The sequence below is a fragment of the Phascolarctos cinereus genome, unplaced genomic scaffold (assembly GCF_003287225.1).
Source record: "Phascolarctos cinereus isolate Bilbo 61053 unplaced genomic scaffold, phaCin_HiC Scaffold_4;HRSCAF=312, whole genome shotgun sequence".
In the NCBI taxonomy this organism is placed as follows: domain Eukaryota; kingdom Metazoa; phylum Chordata; class Mammalia; order Diprotodontia; family Phascolarctidae; genus Phascolarctos; species Phascolarctos cinereus.
In genome coordinates, this window is record NW_027555847.1 from 19656954 (window position 1) to 19669213 (window position 12260).

General features: G+C 42.0%; 1 pseudogene; it reads right to left on the reverse strand.

Annotated features, from left to right (window-relative positions):
- Positions 1-856: 856 nt before the first annotated feature.
- LOC110196002 (uncharacterized) overlaps positions 857-12260 on the reverse strand; it is a 78715-nt pseudogene continuing 67311 nt past the window's right edge.

Sequence of the window (12260 nt, forward strand, 5' to 3'; positions counted from 1 at the left end):
TCTTGAGGACCTGAGTTCAAATCCTACCTCTGCCTCTTACCACCTGTGCGGCTTTAGGGAAATCACTTAATTTTTCCAGTCTTAGTTTCCTCATCTAGCAATTGAGTTGAATGAGAGATCTCTTTCAGTTCTAGATTGAGGGGCTTATGATCTTCTGAACTTCTAGACCAGGGGTCCTTAATGTTTTCTGCCCAAAACATTGGGCAATCTGATGAAGCCTATGGACCCCTTCTCAGAATGTGTTTAAGTGCATAAAATAAAATGCATAGAACTACAAAGGAAACCAATTTTATTGAAATAGGCTTACAAAAATCCATCTCCATCTGAATTGCCTCTATCTCTGTCTCCCTAACTCTCTAAATCTATCTCTGTATAAAACAAATTTACCTACCGCAGTTCATTCTACACTGATTGAGCAGAGGATTGACCAGGTATGTTGGAATCAGAATAGTATAGGAATATGGACCAGAAATCTTTCCCAGTCTAGGAAATGATTTGGAAAGCTGCCAAATAATGTGGGAGTCAGCCAACCGTGCACAGGGATGTATTAGAACTTCAGATAGATAATTTGGATAGGACATGCATTGGGACCTCTTTAAGTAAACACTTACAAATTAGATAACATGCACCCTGCTCTTGAAGGAGGTTACTTTGGGAAAGACTCTGAAGCCAGATCTGTTTGGCAAAGTCCCAAATCTGTTCAGGCACCAATCATATAAAAAGGTTTCACACTGTGTTATTACATTGTATCAATTACTATGCATTTAATCTCTACAGCGGGACTTGTGTGGATGGTTAGGACAAACTCTTTTAGGGGTTATTGATCTCATTTAGGAGGGTCTTAGATGTTCCAGGATTAGGTACAACCAACCCAAGGCCCTGTATAATATGGAGCACCAACTAGGCCATCTACAGAGACTCTCCCTTTTGACCTGGACTCTGCTGGCCTTTCCGTGACGGTGGTGAACACTTTGGACAGCACACGTCTCACTGACTTATGGCTCAGCTGATAGTAATGACCTGAGGGTCAATGGAAAAAGGTTAACACTGTTAGATGTCTCATCAAGAATTATTCAATGAACCAATTGGGGAGCACTTATTCAGCCCCTACTATGTTCCAAGGCATTGTGCTATGCACTGCGGAAACACATAACAGTAAAGAAAAGAATACCTACTTCTAAGGAGCTTGCATTGCAGATTTGATGGTTACATGGGAGATACCTCATTGGGTGGAACAGAGACCTTCACACAGCATCTTGCCCTAAAGTGCCAAGTTATTTTTGTAATCCATTGAAGACCAGTTTGACTGGTTTGGCTCCAGGCCCCAGGACAACTTGGGGTGCATGTACGCTAAAGCTTAACTTACCTGGGGACTAGGTGGTGCCCTGTTCTCTCGCTTGCTGTGACAGAGTTAGAATTAACCCTTTAGCTCCTGTCCCACATCCCTCATTTTACTGGCCCACATTACCCAGTTGCCTAGCCCCACTGGTGATGTGGCAATCTCCTGTTCGTGCCATGTCTGCTCTTTGTCTGAAGATTCTATAGAAGCTTGAACCCCTGAGCAGCTCTGGGCCTTGGATTAGAGTGTGCATCCCACTACACATCTGAGCCCCCGGTCGTGGCTGGGCTGCTCGTGGACTGTGGGAAAATGGGGGCCACACATGCATATCATTTCCTATTGACAACTGTCCTTATTTCTCTGTGTATAGCAATAAAGCACTGTTAACTAACGTCCTCCTATGGTATCATATACACCCAAACCATTCTTTCCTCTTTGGCTTACTTTTTTTTTTTAGTAGTCACATATGGGGAAAAACAAAACAAAAAGAAGATGAAAAATGTCTGTTGCCTGGTCAATGATAACCTTATTTGTATTTATTTATGTATAGATACAAATATAGACAAAGGCATAGATTTAGATATAGCTCTAGCCATAGATGTAGACACAGAAAAAGACAGACATACATGAGGAGCTTGGATTTGATAGCCTTGAAGTTCCTTTTCAGCTCCAAGTTTGTTTCTCTGAAAAATTTGGAGTTATTAAAACAATCTTTGCAATTTTCCAAAGACAATCTAGTCTGATCCCAACTCATTGTCCATTCGCAGTATCTGCCATACCCATCCCCCCCACAAACACACACATATATACATATGCATATGTACATACATACATATATATACACACATACATATAATATACAGGCAAGCCTATTTGTATGTCAATATCTTTATGATCTAGTCTATGTTTAGGTCTATATCTAATCCAAATCACTATCACTATTGACGAAGACATACATACACATACGTGTATATATGTTTCTATATCTATTAATCTTGCTATATCTATATAGACTAGCTAGGTGCATAAATATAGATGGCACATATGCATATGTATATATGCACATATATGTGCCTATACACAAATACATGTGCATATATGCATAGATATATGTATAAGTGCATACATGACAGAAAACAATATATGTATATGTGCATATGCGTGTGTATATATACATATGCATATATATCCATATCTATCTATAGTTATATCTGTCAATCTATCTACATATATCTATCATCTGTGTATATCTGTGTCTAGCATTCTGTATCTATCTGTCTATCTTTCTATTTATCTATCTACCTATTGATCTATCAATCTGTCTATCTGTCTATTGACAGGTGCTGCAAATGGGCAGTCAAACAAGAGGAGATGAGGGGCCTGGATTGCTTTTGGAGAACTGCAAAGGCATTTAATGATTCCAAACTTTTTATAGGATCACAGATTTCAAGGTAGAAGGGAATCTCGTGGTCTTTAAGTCCAAAGTCTTCATTTGATAGGTGAGAGTACTGAGGCCAGAGGGGTGGCATGCCTTGGCCCAGGTCACTGAAAGAGAATTGGAGGGAAATTCCAACCAGGTGCTTTGCTTCTAAGTCTCAATGCACAGCACCACCTTGCCTCTTTTTTTGCTCCCTTAACCAGAAGCCCATTTATGGTCATGAGTGGTAGAACACCACGAAGAATTTAAAATGTTTGACTTTGAGGGCAGTGAAGAGGCACATGGTGGGTGGGAGCTGGCTGCAACACATATAAACATCATTGCAAAGGAGAACTGGAGTAAAAAATAGAATGAAAATGTACATGTGAAGAAAGGATGACCTGATTTTGTGGGGAGAGAGGCTTGCGGTCCACTGGCAGCTGAGAGGTACAATAGATAGAATGCTGCACTTGGCACCTGGAAGACCTGCGTTAAGTCCTGTTTCAGACCTTTATTGACCCTGGAGAAGTCACTTAAACTTCTATTAACCTCAGTTTCCTCATCTGCAAAGTGGGAATAATAATAGCCTACCTCTCAGGGCTGTTGTGAGGACCTAATGAGATACAATTGGTTTTGCTTCTCAAACCTTAAAGCTCTGGATAAATGTTGTCCACTCTTGTTTTTAGCCCTTTGAGGTTAAGGACAAACAAGGAAGGCTCAGCATGTCAGGTGAACCCCTGCAGTGACTTATGGGAAGATCTGGATGAGAATCACCCAGGCTGGGCAGACATGACGGACAGCAATCTGCATCACTGGAGAGAATGTCTATGTCAAGGACAGCACAGATCAGTGTAGTGGATAGAACACTGAGCTGGAGTCAGGAAAACTGAATTCAAATCTAGCTTCACACACTTACTAGCTGTGCCATTGAGCATTGCCAATACTGTTTACAAAGCCAAAGAGAGGTTATACAAGTTGTGCAGGGTCACAAGTGTCTAAGGCAAGACTTGAACTCATTTCTTCCTGACTAGGAAGTACTGTATCCATCACAAAGATTAACAATACTTATATTAATAAGGAAAATCTTTATTCTCTTCTTAGGATCTCTCTATAGGGGAAATTTATTCCCCACCCCACAGGAAATCTAATTTAGCATTTTACATGTAGCATACTGGAGGAAAAATTCCCATAAGCACATTTTAAAGGCCTTGGATTCCTCATTTGAGAAAACAACACAAGGTCAGTTTTGCTGCCACATGCCAGATAATTAACATTCATTCTGTGTGTTAATTATCTCTTGGTTTTTCCTTTCATCCTCCAAAGCAGCTAGGAAAGTCTCTCCCTCTTTTCCTCGTAACTTCACAGATAAAGTGTTCATCTGGGCACAGATGGGCTGTTAGCTTCTGGTCTCATAAATAGAACTTGCCTTGTCTTTCTTGTTAGTCAATCGTGGACAAATAAAGGGATATTCCAGTCCCATACTCCCATTCCTCTCAAGTCTTCACTGCCCTTACACATCCCAAAGAGTAGATTTGGAAGGAGAGTACCATTTTGTTCCCCACCAATCACCATGCTGGAGCCCCTGCAGAGAAGGGAAACTGGCTGACATACATCAGAGAAAGATTTTCCTATTCCAAATAGGAGAGTTGGATGGCTGGTTCTGGTACTGTCACTGGCCCCCTTCCCCAGTCTGTTTGTTTTTGTTTGTTTTTAGGCAGTTGGGGTTAAGTGACTTGGCCGGGGTCACACAGCTAGTAAGTGTCAAGTGTTTGGTCTGAGGCCAGATTTGAACTCAGGTACTCCTGACTTTGGGGCCGGTGCTCTATCCACTGCGCCACCTAGCTGCCCCTACCGCCTTCCCTAGTCTGGATGCAGATTGGTGGCCCACAGCATCCCAATCCTGTCTCCAGTCAGGTGTAAGGAATATCCTTTAATAAATCTCCTTTGATCACATAGGTCTTGTCTGTGGGTTTCCTTTCCTCCTCCCTAGTGAGAGTTTTGGGTTTCCATATAATGGCTCATTTGGAGAGGAATTTAAAATCAAATGAAAGATTTGAAATGAGTGGACTGATACAAGTCACTTGTCCAAAACCTGATGTAATCTAGGCTATGAGTGGTTTGGCCTCTGATGTCCCTTCTGGATTTAGGGCTATGATCCTATGGTTCAATCTCCCCATCATTTTTAAACTGCTTGGACTCAAGGACCCATCATTCTAATTGCTGCAGTGAAAGGAGCTGATTCAGGGTGCAAGAAAGTTACTGGACTGAATTCCCCGTAAAATCATTGGAGAGTAAAGACCTGGGAGGCTGTGTCTGAGTGACCAGGAATAGGGAAGGTCAATTAATCTCATTCTGTTCTGTAGGCATCCCCCTTCTTTGCACTTTTTTTGGAGGATTATCAGAAGAATTGGGCTCATAGGGCCCTGTATCCAGTTTCATAGAAAATGCTATAAATGTTAGAGATCCTTTCATCCATATTTATAAATTTTTTTCTTGCTTGAGCATTGAAAATGAAAGGGAAAAGAAAATGTTCATTTCTTCTTGGTGGCTAAAAGCACGTGGTAGGCACTGTGTCTGAGCCTCCAGAAAATCAGCACTCATGTCCATGGAGAGCCCAACTTTTATTCAAAACAGTTTGACGCCTTGGGTACAGTTCTGGAATTGCTTTTAATTCTCTCCTGAACTCATTGAAACAAGGGCAAATCATTCACAGCCTGGGCCTCATTTTCTCCACTTATAAAATAATAGCTCTTCTCTGGGGGGTTATTATAAAGATGAATGTGCAGATAGCTGGAAAATCCACCAAGGTCTTTGGGAAAAGGACATTATTGTCCTGAATAGGTCTACATGGGAACAGACTCTGAAAAATAAGGGGGATTATTATGGATGCTTCCCCCTGGGGTGGAGGTGACCCTGTGCTGTCAGAAGCTGAGAAGGCTCTAAGAAGGGCTGGTCATGGGCAACATGTCTATTTCCTGAGGATCTTTCTAGGTAAGTTTGAAAGGTTCATCAGTGGATAAACTTTTCAGCCCTAGCAACTCATAAGCAACAGGTAGCGGGGCTCCATGGAAAGAGTTCTGATTTTGGAGTTAAAGGACCTGTGTTCAAATCCTGCCTCTGATGCTTGCTACCTCTGTGATCTTGGGCAAGTCACTAAGGTCTCAGATTCCTCATCTGTAAAATGGCTATATGGCCTCTGCTAGATAATAAACATTTAAGTGCCTCTTAGGCACCAGGCATTGTGCTGAGCCCTGGGGATACAAAGAAAATCAAAAGAAAGTTCCCCAAGGAGTTCACAGTCTAAAGAGACAAAACAAAAACAGAATAAATTGGAAATAATCAACAGAGGGAAGGCATTAGAATTAGAAGGAATTGGGAAAAGCTTTTTAAGGAAGATGGGATTTTCTCTCAGACTTGGAGGAAGCGAGAAGAGCCAGGAGGCAGAGAGGAGCAAGGGCCTTCCAGGTATGGGGGCCAGCCAGTGATGACCCTCCCAGCTCAAGAACCATGATCTTACCCATATGATCCTGAACAACTCTCTTCACTCTGGGCATCTGTTTCCTCATTTACAAAATTAGTCTTGTACCAGATGGCTTCTGAGGTCCCTCTGGATAAATAATCCTATGAAGCTATGGAAAGTTTGTAGTCAGTCAATATGCATTTAATAAGGACTTGCTATGTACAAAACATTGTAGTAAGTGCTGACAATACAAAGAAAGGAAAATACCTGGTCACTGCCCTCAGGGAGGGCAGTTGGGTAATGCAGCGGATACAGTCCTGAGCATGGAGTCAGGAAAACTCATCTTCCCAAGTTCAAATCTGGCCTCAGATACTTACTAGCAGTGTGACCCTGGGCAAGTCACTTAACCTGTTTGCCTCAGTTTCTTCATCTGTCAAATGAGCTGGAGAAGGAAATGGCAAATCTCTCCAGTATCTTTTCCAAGAAAACCCTAGAAGGGGTCACAGAAAGTCAGATACAATTGAAGTGACTGAACAATGACAAAAACAACAAAATCCAGAAAGAAGTGTTATAATCAGGGGTGTTACAAGGATAATGAGTGAAGCCACAGATCAGTTGATTGATATACAAATTTCAGTAATGGTCATATGAGTCTGATTACTATTCGTACTAGAGGTTGAAAGTGAGAGTAGAGGGAGGTGGGACACATGGCTGGGAGATGAGCAGGGATTGGCAGCAGGGTGGAGGGTGGGAGAGGGGTCTTGGCTGGGCTTGTTATGATGAATGCTCAAAAACCAGAAGCCTGAGGTGGGTGATGGGAGAGAGGAGAGATGAGGGTGGGGGAAGAGATTGAGTTCCTGGTCACAGCTGGAGCCTAGAGAATAAAGATGGACAGAGAGCAGCAGCTAATTGCTGTTAATAATGACAATTAGCCAGTAGTTATGGAGAATTAGATAGGGTATTCTCCTCTTTGCTTCTGCCTTCTTTTGCCAAGGCCCACAATCTGCTGAGAGAGCTTTAACTTAAGGATCTATGAAAAGGCAAGACACACTTTTACACTGAATCTGCATTACAGTGCTGGGCCTGGAGTCTGAAAGACCTAAGTTCAAATCTGGCTTCAGACACTTGCTAGCTGTATGACCCTGGGCAAGTTACTTAATCCGTAAAATGGGAGAAAAAATGGCAAACCACTTCAGTATCTTTGCAAGAAAACCCCAAACGGTGTCAGAAAGAGTTGGATACGACTGAAAATAAATGAACAAAAACAGAGACCATAGCAATGTTGCGCAAAGATTAAACATTATGACTAAGTTGGATTTATGCCAGGAATGCAGGGCTGGTTCAGTATGAGGAAAACTATAAATGTAAAGGACCATGTAAATATTCTGTAGGATTATTTCTTTCTTTGGACCAAAAGTGAGGAACCTGGGGTCTTGAGGCCACATGTGTCCCTCTAGGTCCTCAAGCACAGCCCTTTGACTAAATCCAAGCTTCACAGAGCAAATTCCCTTCCTAAAAGAATTTATTCTGGGGGGGGGTGGAGCCAAGATGGTGGAGTGAAAGCAGTGACTTGCTTGAGCTCTCCCCCAAGCCCCTCCAAATACTCATAAAAAATGGCTCTAAACAAAGGCTGAAGCAGCAGAACCCACAAAAAGACAGAGTGAAACAAATTTCCAGCCCAAGACAACCTGGATGATTGATCAGAAAGGTGTATCGCGCTGGGCTGGCAGCGCAGCGCTGTGTGGGCGCGTAGGCCCCAGCAAACCTGGAGCAGGCCTCAGAGGACTGAATCTCGGGCTGCTGTGGAGCTTTCCAGACTCCTCAATCCACCAATGCCAAAGATAACTTAGAAGGTCAGTGGGAAGAGTCTGTTTCTGTCGGTGGTCAGAGAGGAAGGCGGGGTCTCAGCTTCATTCCCCAAGAGCATGGCTGGGGGGGGGAGCTGCTTCCCGAGCTTCCGGCCCACAGACTGAGGGGGCATCCAGTGGCTGGTCAGAGAGGGATTGCAGGGATCTTTTTGCCAGAGCTGAAGCAGGAATCTCTTGCTTTGCCGATGTTTGGATCAGGGTTACAGTTCTGGGCGGTGGTGCTGGGGTGAGGAGGAGCGCTGGCGTGGAGGAGCTTGTAGTGGCTGTGGAGAGAAGCCCCTCCTCACAGTTACAGGACAGAAAGAAGTACTTGTGGTCACAGGCCAGGAAAGGAGTAAACACCTTGCCCCTTATCTTCCACCTCGGAAGAAGTGAAAATTTACAGGTCCCTACAAGTATCTCTGAAAACAGCTATACAAACCCCTGAAGCTTGGGACAGTACACTCTCCACATTGGAAGCAGACTCTTACCTTAACAAAGAATTTAAAACTCAAGTAACTGGCCAGGATCATGAGTAAGCAGTACAAAAAGAGTCAGACTATATTATCTTACTTTGGTGAAAAAGATCAAAATATACAACTAGAAGAAGACAACAAAGTCAAAGCTCCTACATCCAAAGCCTCCAAGAAAAATATGAATCAGTCCCAGGCCTTGGAAGAGCTCAAAATGGATTTTGAGAAGCAAGTAAGGGAAGTAGAGGAAAAACTGGGAAGAGAAATGAGAGTGATACAAGAAAATCATGAAAAACAAGTCAACAGCTTGCTAAAGGAGACCCAAAAAAATAATGAAAATAACACTTTAAAAATTGTCTAACCCAAATGGCAAAAGAGGTCCAAAATGCCAATGAGGAGAAAAATGCTATAAAAAGAAAAAATGGCCAAATGGAAAAGGAAGTCCAAAAGATTACTGAAGAAAATACTTCCGTAAAAATTAGGATAGAGCAATTGGAAGCTAGTGACTTTATGAGAAATCAACACTAAAACAAATCCAAAAGAATGAAAAATTAGAAAACAATGTGAAATATCTCATTGGAAAAACAACTGACCTGGAAAATAGATCCAGGAGAGAGAATTTAAAAATTATTGGACTATCTGAAAGCCATGATCAAAAAAAGAGCCTAGACATCATCTTTCAAGAAATTATCAAGGAAAACTGCCCTGATATAGTAGAACCAGAGGGCAAAATAGAAATTGAAAGAATCCACAGATCTCCTCCTGAAAGAGATCCCCAAAGGAAAACTCCTAGGAATATTATAGCCAAATTCCAGAGTTCCCAGGTCAAGGAGAAAATATTACAAGCTGCCAGAAGGAAACAATTCGAGTACTGTGGAAACACAATCAGGATAACACAAGATTTAGCAGCTTCTACATTAAAGGACCGCAGGGTATGGAATATAATATTCCAGAGGGCAAAGGAGATAGGATTACAACCAAGAATCACCTACCCAGCAAAACTGAGTATAATCCTTCAGGGGAAAAAATGGTCATTCAGTGAAATAGAGGACTTTCAAGCATTCCTGATGAAAAGACCAGAGCTGAATAGAAAATTTGACTTTCAAATACAGGACTCAAGTGGAACATGAAGAGGTAAACAGGAAAGAGAAATCATAAGAGACTTATTAAGATTGAACTGTTTACATTCCTGCATGGAAAGATGATATTTATAACTCATGAGACCTTTGTCAGTATTAGGGTAGTTGAGGAAAAAATTATATGTATGTAGATGATAGATAGATAGATAGATAGATAGATAGATGATAGATAGATAGATAGAGGGCACAGGGTGAGTTGAAGATTAAGGGTCATATCTGAGAATAAAATTAAGGGATGAGGAGGATTATACTTGGAGAAGAAAAAGGGAGAGGTAGAATGGGGTAAATTATCTCACAAAAAAACAGAAAAGAAAAGTCTCTTACAGTGGAGGGGAAAGGGGAAGGTGAGAGGGAATGAGGAATCTTATTCTCATAGGATTTGGCTTAAGGAGAGAATAATACACATTCAATTGGGTATGGAAATCTGTCTTACCCTACAGGAAAATAGGGGGAGAAGGGGACAAGAGAGCAGGGGGATGACAGAGAGGAGGGCAGATTGGAAAAGGGTGTAATCAGAAGTAAATACTTCTGAGGAGGGACAGGGTCAAAAGAAAGAATAGAATAAATGGGAGGGCAGGATAGGATTAAGGGAAATAGAGTTAGTTTTTCACAACATGTCTACTATGGAAGTGTTTTGCATAACTGCACATGTATACCTATATTGAGTTGTTGCCTTTTCAATGAGGGTGGTGGGGAGGGAGGAAGAGAAAATTTGAAACCTAAAGTTTTAAAAACATATATTTAAAAAAATGTTTTCACATGCTACTGGGAAATAAGAAATACAGGAGATGGGGTATAGAAGTCTATCCTGCCCTACAGGAAAGTAGAAGGGGAACGGGGATAAGAGAAGGGGGGAGAGATAGAAGAGAGGACAGACTAGGGGAAGGGATATTAAGAATGCATGCCATCTTGGGGTAGGGTTAAGGGTGAGATGGGGCAAAAATTTGGAACTCAAAAACTTGTGGAAGTGAATGTTGAAAACTAAAAATAAATAAATTTGTATTTTAAAAAAAAGAACAAAAAAATAAAGGATTTGTTCTGTAAAACCTGATCTGGTCAAAAGGCCAAACCCCAAGGACCTAGAAGGCCATATATGGCCACGAGGCTACAGATTTGCCACCCCTGGTTTTGACTCTCCCTGGATTAGGTAACAAGACCATATTTGTATCAAAGAAAGGACTTCTAAGATCCCTTCTTTTTCTGTTTTAAACAACTATTTGAATATTAAAATTAATTATTCTTAAAATATTTGGTAGAATGTGCTTGCACATTCTTCTGCTCCTTGCTTTTTTGGGCAGGGGAGAGTTCATTTATCCCTTCAGTTTCCTCTTTTATATGGCCCTTTTTATAATCCAATTCATCAACTAGGACAGGGCAACCAGAGTTTGTGACAGGGTGTCAATGTGTATAAGTGTGTATGTGTGTGTGTGTGTGTGTGTGTGTGTGTGTGTGTATGTGTGTATAGTCAGTGCTCTTCCTCTCTTAAGCAGCCACTCCTCTCAGAGTGTCAGTACTATGGCACACCTTTGCTGAGCATGTCTTACTCTCATTTCCTCAATATTTCCTCTTCTGGGGCTTGAGAATCTGGGGGCCATGATCCAGAGCACAAGGGACTAGGACGGAAGACCCTTTGGGAGACAGGTCATACCGTGTCATAGCACAACTCTACCTACCCAGGGTATGCCGACCTTAGTGTAAATCCTCCCTACTCACTTCAATTGAATTTGTCCTAGAATTCCTGGTTGTAGCTTTGATCAACTCATCCCTCTATGCTGAGGTTTGAACCCCAGTGTTCATATATATGATTTCACTCCAGACTTTGGACTTCTAGATACTCTGCTGAGATACTCAACTCTATTCTTACTGTTCCTCTCCCATGCGATGAGCCAAGCTCTATGTCTTCCCTTTTCCCTCCTGCCCATGGATTCCCAATACCTGCTGAAGACAGTCGTCAACTGCAAGAATATTCATCTTTCCTTAACACTTCTTTGAGAGGAAAATCTTCCTTTGTGGTACTAAATAATGTCTTCATGGCCTGGTTTATGGATCCTCTAAAGGGCAAAAACTAGGAGCAATGGGGAAAGTGGCAGAGATGTAAATTTAAGGTTGGCATTGGGATAAAAGTTCCTCCCAGGTAGAACTGTACAAATGTAGACTGAGGTGCCCTGCCAAGTAATGAGCTCCCCCCTCACTGGAAGTCTCTAAGCAAAGGCAGTATGACCAATTAATCAGTAATCAATCAATACATTTTTATTAAGTGCCTACATACTCTATGTCAGGCCATTGTTGAGTATGCAACCGAGGAAATTCTTCCTCAGGTGTGGGTTAGACTAGGTAGCCAGAAGGCCCTTCCAAATCTGATTGCAGTGTTGCAATTTGGCGAAGCCCAACATCCAATCCAATCCAAGAAAACATTTGTTAAGCATCTGCTGTATGCTAGGTACTGTACTAAGTGCTAGGGATACAGTTAATTAAAAGAAAGACAGCCCCTGCCTTCAGGGAATTTATAATCTGGGGGGAGGGGGGAGGGGGAGGGGGCCAGTGGTTACCGTGGAGGGGCATCTTGTTCTGTGGAGTTGAAGCAG